Genomic DNA, 7,260 nt, shown 5'->3' with positions numbered 1-7,260 from the left:
GTTGTGGACGCCCTGACTGGCCCTCAGGTGGCCCTGTGTGCACGGGCTACACAGTGCCCAAGTCAGGGTTCTGGGCTGGCCTGAGTGTCGAGAGCTGAGGGGACAAAGCCAGCGGTGAGGGGGCTGGAGCCGCTGGTGACGCCGGCGTGGCTCTGAGGGAAGCCCACTTGGCCAGGCCGTAGAGCCAGAAGCAGGCATCGAAGGTGTTTGCCCTCGGCCTTAGCTGCACGTGTGCGGCTGGAGGGTTTTACCGAGCCTCCCTTCACGTGACTGGAGCAGGGACGAGCCACTGGTCACATCCGCCTCACAGCCCAGGGCTGACCTTTGCACGCCGCGGGTCGTTCCGTGTCCTCCGATGATGAGACCTACCTGCCCTGGTAGGAGGCCGCTGGTGGGTGGTACACGCTGGGCTCTGTCTGTCCATCCACATCCGCTGGGCGTTTTGTCATTGTGTGACGTCAGCTCATAGTTCAAGTTCATACTGTAAAAACTCGTCCCTTTGTTTCTGTGCTTGTGTGTGTTTAAGGAGAACAAATGGGATCTGAATCTAAGGCTCCTTGTTTCAGTTTATCCTCCTTTATTCTCAGTGACCCACCTCATATAGACGGTTTTCAAGTTAATAACACTGACCACGTGAACATGGTCTCCATGGCAACTGTATTTAATTAGCACTCCACATCCTATTGCATTATGCTTCTAAACAAATGAAACGTGGCATCTTCAGTTTCATATTATCTTTAATGCGGTCACCTGACCGGCCAGCTTTGTCATTGATGGCTTATTAGCAGGAAAACAGGACTTCAGATATGCAGAAAGTCCTCCTAGCCATTACAAATGGGGCATACTGAATTATGTGAAATATTTCAAATGAGCTCTTTTGCAAAGTACTTACCCCAATCCAGACAGACATTTATGAGACATGTAGACACGTATAAGGCTTGTACTTTAAAAGAAGCACCTGGGAGACCCCATAAGATGAAAGACCATCAGGATTAACCCGAGGCGTGACCACAGCTGTGAGTACCTTTCACAGCCAGACCTCCCACCTTCTCCCTTAGCGTCCTGTATACTCACTGCGAGTGGGCGTTGCCTTTTTGCTGGTTTGGAGATGATGAAAATGTCAGTGAGGTGATCAATAGTGTCCTAAAACGAAGCCTCCTGTGACTGTAACGTGTAACTGTATTCGGGATTGATAGAAGGATGTAATTACCAGGATGTTGGATACCTGCATGAACGCAGGTCTGAATGTGTAATTCTATTTAGAGTCATATTGTAGAAATACGGGCTCAAATGATGGTACATATATGAACCTTACCTGAAGCACCCCATCCCCGGCTGTCTGCACCCACTCCCCCTGGCGTGGGGCAGATGTCCCTGGGCCGCCTAGCAGCTCGCAAGGAGCCCAGAGCAGCCAGCAGACGGAAGCACCCAACTCACTGAGTGAGCCCAGTTCAGATGGCCACTGGCGTCTCTGGGTCCAGCTCCCTGGGTCCAGCTGGACAAACAGCCAGGCCTTTCAGCTCTTTGGCTTCGCTGTCCATCTGGGAAGGGAGGGCCAGGGAGAGATGACCCCCAAGGCCTTGTACATCACATACTGCTAAGATGCAGCGTCCATTTCTACGCTGACCACAGAGCTGATAATGGAAAATCAATGCCAGGACCTGGGATGTTCTCCCAACAGAAGGAAATGAGATATGAACAAAAGTGACCTAAGATGAACTAACATTCACAAGAGAACAGTGACTGCAGACGTTCAGTTTGGCGGAATAGGCTTCTAGACGACAGAGGGGCCTCCTCAGGGCCATGCGGGGCTCACCAGGGCTCACTGGCCCACGTGGGCTGAGCAGCTGGGTTTGCAGAATCCTGTCCCCAGGCAGAGAATCTGCAGGAACCCAGAGCGCAGCCGAGACCCCTTGCACAGCCCCCAGAGCGGGTGCCTCCGTGGGGCAGACGTGCGCCTGCCACCGCGGGGCTATCATCAGAAAAGTGCTGGCTCCTGCACTTTCGGCCCCCAATGCCAGCGCAGGTCATGGGCGTCTGCACGGGTGGGAAAGCACGTCCTGTGCTGAGAGTCTGCGGAGGAGAGCATGGAGCCGCACTGAACCGTGACTGTCTCTCTCTTTGCAGAGGAGGAGGGCGCGGACCTGGCCCAGCCGGGCATCAGCTTCCCGGGGCCGGCTGAGGACGACCCAGGTAGAGTACCCCACACCGGGCGCTGCTCGGGGCACCGGCACCCTGCTTACAAAGGGCTTCACATGTACAGTTGCCCTCAGGGCTCCTAGTCAGATCCAAGTAGATGTGGTGAGAGATTTTCCTAAATAGCAGTTTGTAAACACCGTGGGCACTCTAGGTGAGAACACATTTGCTCCAGATCATCATGGATGAATTATTAAATAGTTATTACTGTTAATTATTAAGGCCGCAGTAACATAATTGAGACGTGTCTACATGTGTAGAATGAGACCCCTCTCCTTTCTTCCTCCTTCACTAAAACCCTCAGTCAATCTGAGGGAGGGAAAGGCTGTTTTATTTGCATTTTTTTTGGGTAACTGTTACTTGACATTAAACAGCTGAATTCTCCAGGCGAGGCCAGCTCCACTGTGGTTTGGATGCTGAGTGCAATTATGTGCTTGCTTCCAAATTACTGTCATACTCTATTTTCCCCAGTGCTCATTAAAATCACGTGCAAATTTTATTTTTATGCGCCATGGACACAGTGAAGCTGGAACCAGACTCAGCCATCACCGATTGACATGGAGTCAGGCTTACATAAAACGGGGCAAGTGCTCCTGCTGGAAACAAGGAGTGTTGGATAAATTCAGCGTCAAACGGTTGAACGGCATCCACATGAAACTTAGCTGAGAATACACGCCCTCTCCGCGGCCCAGGGCTCCTGGACGTCCACCTAATGAGGTTATTCACCCGAAGGACTTGCAGCTGCCTCCTCGGCTTCTCACGCCCATCTGCCGTGGCTGCACTGAGGCCAGCTTATGCATCATAAGTCTGCTTTCTATTCTATTTAAATTTGAATTTTTCTTAATTTGTATCCAATCTTTAGCCAGTGATATGTTTCTCATTGATTGGCTTCAAGAATAATATTGAAATCACAGGAGTTCTCTTGTGTATAGCTGTGTTTTCTTTAAAAGGAAATTAGAACCAGAAAAAGTTTGCTTTTCAATGTAAAATTGTGAAACCAGGGGTAGTCCTAAAGGAATGAAAGTATGTTACTGGTTATGATTGAACTAGAAATTGATTTCCAACTGGCCAGTTTAACCAAGCCTTTCTCTATCTGGAAATTGGCCAATACAATTATTTATTGTAAAAACTCCTTCTTAGAAGGAGTTCTGGCTGTGTTGTTGGAATGAATCCGCATGCGATGGTTTTGGTTTCACTCTGTGAAGCTTCCGGATGAAAGGGTGACTCGTGGGCTGTCTGTCTCCTGAGACATTGATGGTAACTCACCTGCATTTGTCCTGGGTCTGAGACGGCTCAGCATCAGTACTGTGTCTGTGGCAGCCTCCCATTTCTGTAGCGGGACTTGGCGCCCTGAGGTTACGTTTCCATGTCCATGGTGGGGAGCCCTGGGGGCTGATGCAGGGGCTGCATCCACCCAGGAGCTGACCCTCTGGGCGGGCGCAGTCCGCAGGGTGCTGTGTCCCCTGGGCCAGCCCAGCCCGAGCACGGGGGCCTGACTCTCATTGTTGGGGAGAAGCCACCCCACCATTAGGGACAGAAGGTGCTTAGTGGTCCGTCTCTGCAGTCTGGATGTGAGGGGAGGGTTGGTGCCTCCAGTGAGCAGAACAGGCATGCTTCGAAGGACTTGGGGAGAGACCAGCTGGAGGATGTGGTGACTTGGCCACAGAGTCACTCTGGGAATGTTGCCCCGTCCCCACGTGGTCACCACGGAGGCCCCATCAGCCGTCAGGTGACTCAGGAAAGAGCCACGTGGCTGCTGGACAGGCTGTGGCTCCGGGCAGCAGTGTGCCCACAGGAGCGGGCCCCAGGGGTCTCGAGCAGCCCACCCACTGAAACCCAAGGGCGCAACCCGCCTCTCATGGTCAGTATCAACTGGGGCATGTGGGCACTGGTTCGCGGTGGGCTTGTTGTCTGTAAGCAGTCTCTAGTGACTCCATCTCGTGCCTCAGGCCAGGGACACGGCGTAGAGCATGTGCAAGCATCATTTATAGAAGGTTCCTGAAAGGAAGGGAGGAAAGAACAGAGGGAGAAAGGAAGGTGAGAAGGTCTGAGCTATGTTCCCAGTGCTGCTACAGAAAGTAACTGGGAGCAGACATCGTCATTTTAGACATTTTCCTAACTGAGTTTTCTAGTTTCCTCATCTCTAAATCAAGAAGGTGAAAATGGACAAGTTTTTAAAGGCTCTTCTGAGCTTCTGATTCTACCATGTTGCATTAAAATTTAAAACACTTCCTAATGATGTGAACACTGTTGCAGTGAAATGAGTCACCACCATTTACAAAACTCAGACGTTTTACTGCCTGGTCGAGGTTAAAGGCATAAAACAGTGGAGGAACTCTGCCTCTGGTCCCATTCAAGATACTGCTTATTTTTCTTAACTGGCCTCAATTTCGAAAGCGCCAAGGACAGGTATGTGACATTCACTGAAAACCCTTAAATTTTCTTCAGTGACAGATGAGTGAAGTCATCTTTTTGGAGATGAGACCCACACTCCTTGCCTTTAGCCATTTCAGGGCTCAGACGTTCTCTCTGAAGGGTGTCATGCATGAAAAGTAACTTTATGATGGGCAAAATGGCCATGAAAGAGAGGAAGATAAAGAAGGTTTCTGTGAAATTAATCTAAAGTCAGTGATAAAAGTGCATTAATGCCACATATTCAAAGTGACTACAAAAGAAGAGAAAACCCACTTTTCCCAGAAGAAGCATTTCAAGAGAAGACTCTCAGAGGCAGTGAAATTAAATTGCCTGCCAGTGATTTTTGTGACATTGGCTCAGTTATAGGAGATGTGATTTCTAATAATGGCTTTTCTTCATTCCTGTGAATGCTATGTTTAAGTCGGTTGTGATGAGTTGGTGATTTATAAACATTTATGAGGACTGTTCTGTTGAACCAAACTTTGCACCAGCAAGTCAATTACAAACTGAAATAAAAAAAAAAAAAAAGGTGGACGAAATGATCAAAGAATGTTAGGCAAATATTATGTGAGACAAAACACGGAGAAAAAGGACAAACTGTGCAGCTTTAAAAATACCTGAATATAAAATAACAGCTGCCAATACCTAAAGCATTCTTCAGGATGGGTGCAGGTTGTGAAAATATTTTAATAAAGCACATTACGTGGCATTGTTAAGGTCTGCACACCATGTAACTGCGTGACTGTCTCGTAGTAATCTGACACATAACTCATTTCAAAAGAACTGCCCTTTCAGAACTCCTTTTTGCGTCCTTTTATAATCGCCCCTCAATGTACGTATAGAGGTGTAACTCTGCAACTTGAGCAGCGTCCACACTTAATTCCTTCAGGTAAATTTCTAGAAGTTTCTAGAAACAGTGGACACGGTGCCTCACCACATTTGTGTCTGGACAGTGACGTATCCACTTACTGCATCCTTCCATCCTGCCACCTCAGAGCACCCCCCCTTGCCCCTGTCCACTGCAGAGCCCCCCAAGGGGATCCCTGCACCCTGGAGAGTGTGACATCCCTTGTCAGAAGCTTCAGAAAATGAAAGGTCACATGCCAGCTGGCAAGGGGACAGTCCAAAACATGTATCTTATTTGGTAACTTCATGTTAAAACTTAATTTCTGCACAAATCAAAATCAGTCTTAAGAGTTACCAATACTTGTTTCTGTGGCAATCAGGAGACTGCGTTTCTTCATCTGCATTCCCGGAGCGTGCGCCCAAGCTCTTCCCTGAGCATCAGTGTTTAACTTACACGGTTCCCGAGCCTGGATGCTGCAGGGTGAATTACGGCTCCTCTCCTGGCCGATTCCCTTCTCGAACAGTAAATCTATCGACTCATTCCCACCTCGGAGACTGCGTGTGTGGCTTTGTCTTACTCCATTTCAGCTGCCGTTAAAAAAAAAAAGTGCCACAGACTAGGGGCTTGTAAAGAGCGGGCGTTTATTTCTCCAGCTCTGGAGGCTGGGGGTCAGGGCGGAGTGCGAGCAGAGGCGGTGTCAGGGAGGACCCTCTTGCTGGATCACCGAGGGCTCTGCTCACTGTGTCCTCCCATGGAGGCGGGCCTGGGGGCTCCCGGGGGTCTCTGCTGTCAGGGCACTGGTCCTCCCACCCCGTGACCTCATCACCTCCCAAAGGCCCCCTCCTGACACCACGACCTTGCAGCTTAGGGAACAGCAGACTTCCTTCTTCCACACAACAGCCACCATGCACCACCAGCAGGATGCCTGACTCTGCAGCCCCCATGTGGCCGAGGAGGAGTCGGAAAGAAGCCAGCACATCACCTCTGTGTGTACGAGAGAAATGAACTCAGTCCTGCGAGGGGCACCGATGGCATTCATTGAAACGCGGCAGACCTGGGGCTGGAGAGCCTGCTGAGGAGGGCTGCTTCCACCACCGTCTCGGGGACAAGCCCGTCTCCAGACACGGAGGAGCACCAAGGCTGTTCCTGCCCCCAAACCCGAGGGCCGAGGGGCCCGTGCCGTGGGACAGGCCCTCTCCAGGGCTCGGGGGTGCAGACAGGGAGGGCTGCGTGGGCACCGGCTTGCCCCTGAACTGGGAAGACAGGCCCTGGCTCCCTGACATAGGTCTGGCTTCCTCAGAGTTATTCTAGAAATCAACCTCCATGGCTCCTAACCTCATCTGCACACACTGAAAGCAGGGATTCCAAGACTGCTTTTTGATTTTGAGGATTTGCATGTGTGTAAGGGTTTGCCTCTTCAACTGCCTGTGACTCAAAAGCACGCATCCGTTCAGACCCGAGTCAGAAGTCACCCGGATGTGTGTCTGTCTTGTCATGTGGACAGACGCTTAGGTAGAAACAGGGCGGTGTTCTGATCTGTTTGGGGATCGCGCTTGTGAAGCCTGGCATCCAGACGTAGAAAGCGAGTGGAAGTGAGCGGTCAGCTGGCGGGGGTGAGGCCAGGCTTCTGGAGGAGCTCTGTGGTCTGTGAAAATGAGAAGGAGCAGACGCACTGGGGCTGTGAGAAGTCTCACCACGGCTCAGCGGTTGTCACAGCCCTTGTTTATTGTTGGCATCAAGAGTGAGGCGGGCGCTGGTGTGCTTCTCAGTCACTCGGTCCTGTCCTACTCCTTTGCTGTTGT

The 7,260-nt window shown here is 50.7% G+C and overlaps 1 protein-coding gene across 1 annotated transcript in view; it reads left to right on the top strand.

The window, feature by feature from the left end:
* The first annotated feature begins 2,131 nt into the window (after nucleotides 1-2,131).
* Nucleotides 2,132-7,260, top strand: part of DLGAP2 (discs, large (Drosophila) homolog-associated protein 2) — a 121,266-nt gene continuing 116,137 nt past the window's right edge. Inside the window, exon 1 of the mRNA XM_010833414.1 lies at nucleotides 2,132-2,193. The gene's annotated coding sequence lies outside the window, so the exon portion shown is untranslated. The remainder of the gene's footprint in view (nucleotides 2,194-7,260) is intronic.

This window comes from Bison bison, unplaced genomic scaffold (genome assembly GCF_000754665.1).
Source record: "Bison bison bison isolate TAMUID 2011002044 unplaced genomic scaffold, Bison_UMD1.0 scf7180017863606, whole genome shotgun sequence".
NCBI lineage: Eukaryota > Metazoa > Chordata > Mammalia > Artiodactyla > Bovidae > Bison > Bison bison.
The sequence above is the reverse complement of the archived record's forward strand: the minus strand, read 5'-3'. Positions and strand labels throughout refer to the sequence as shown.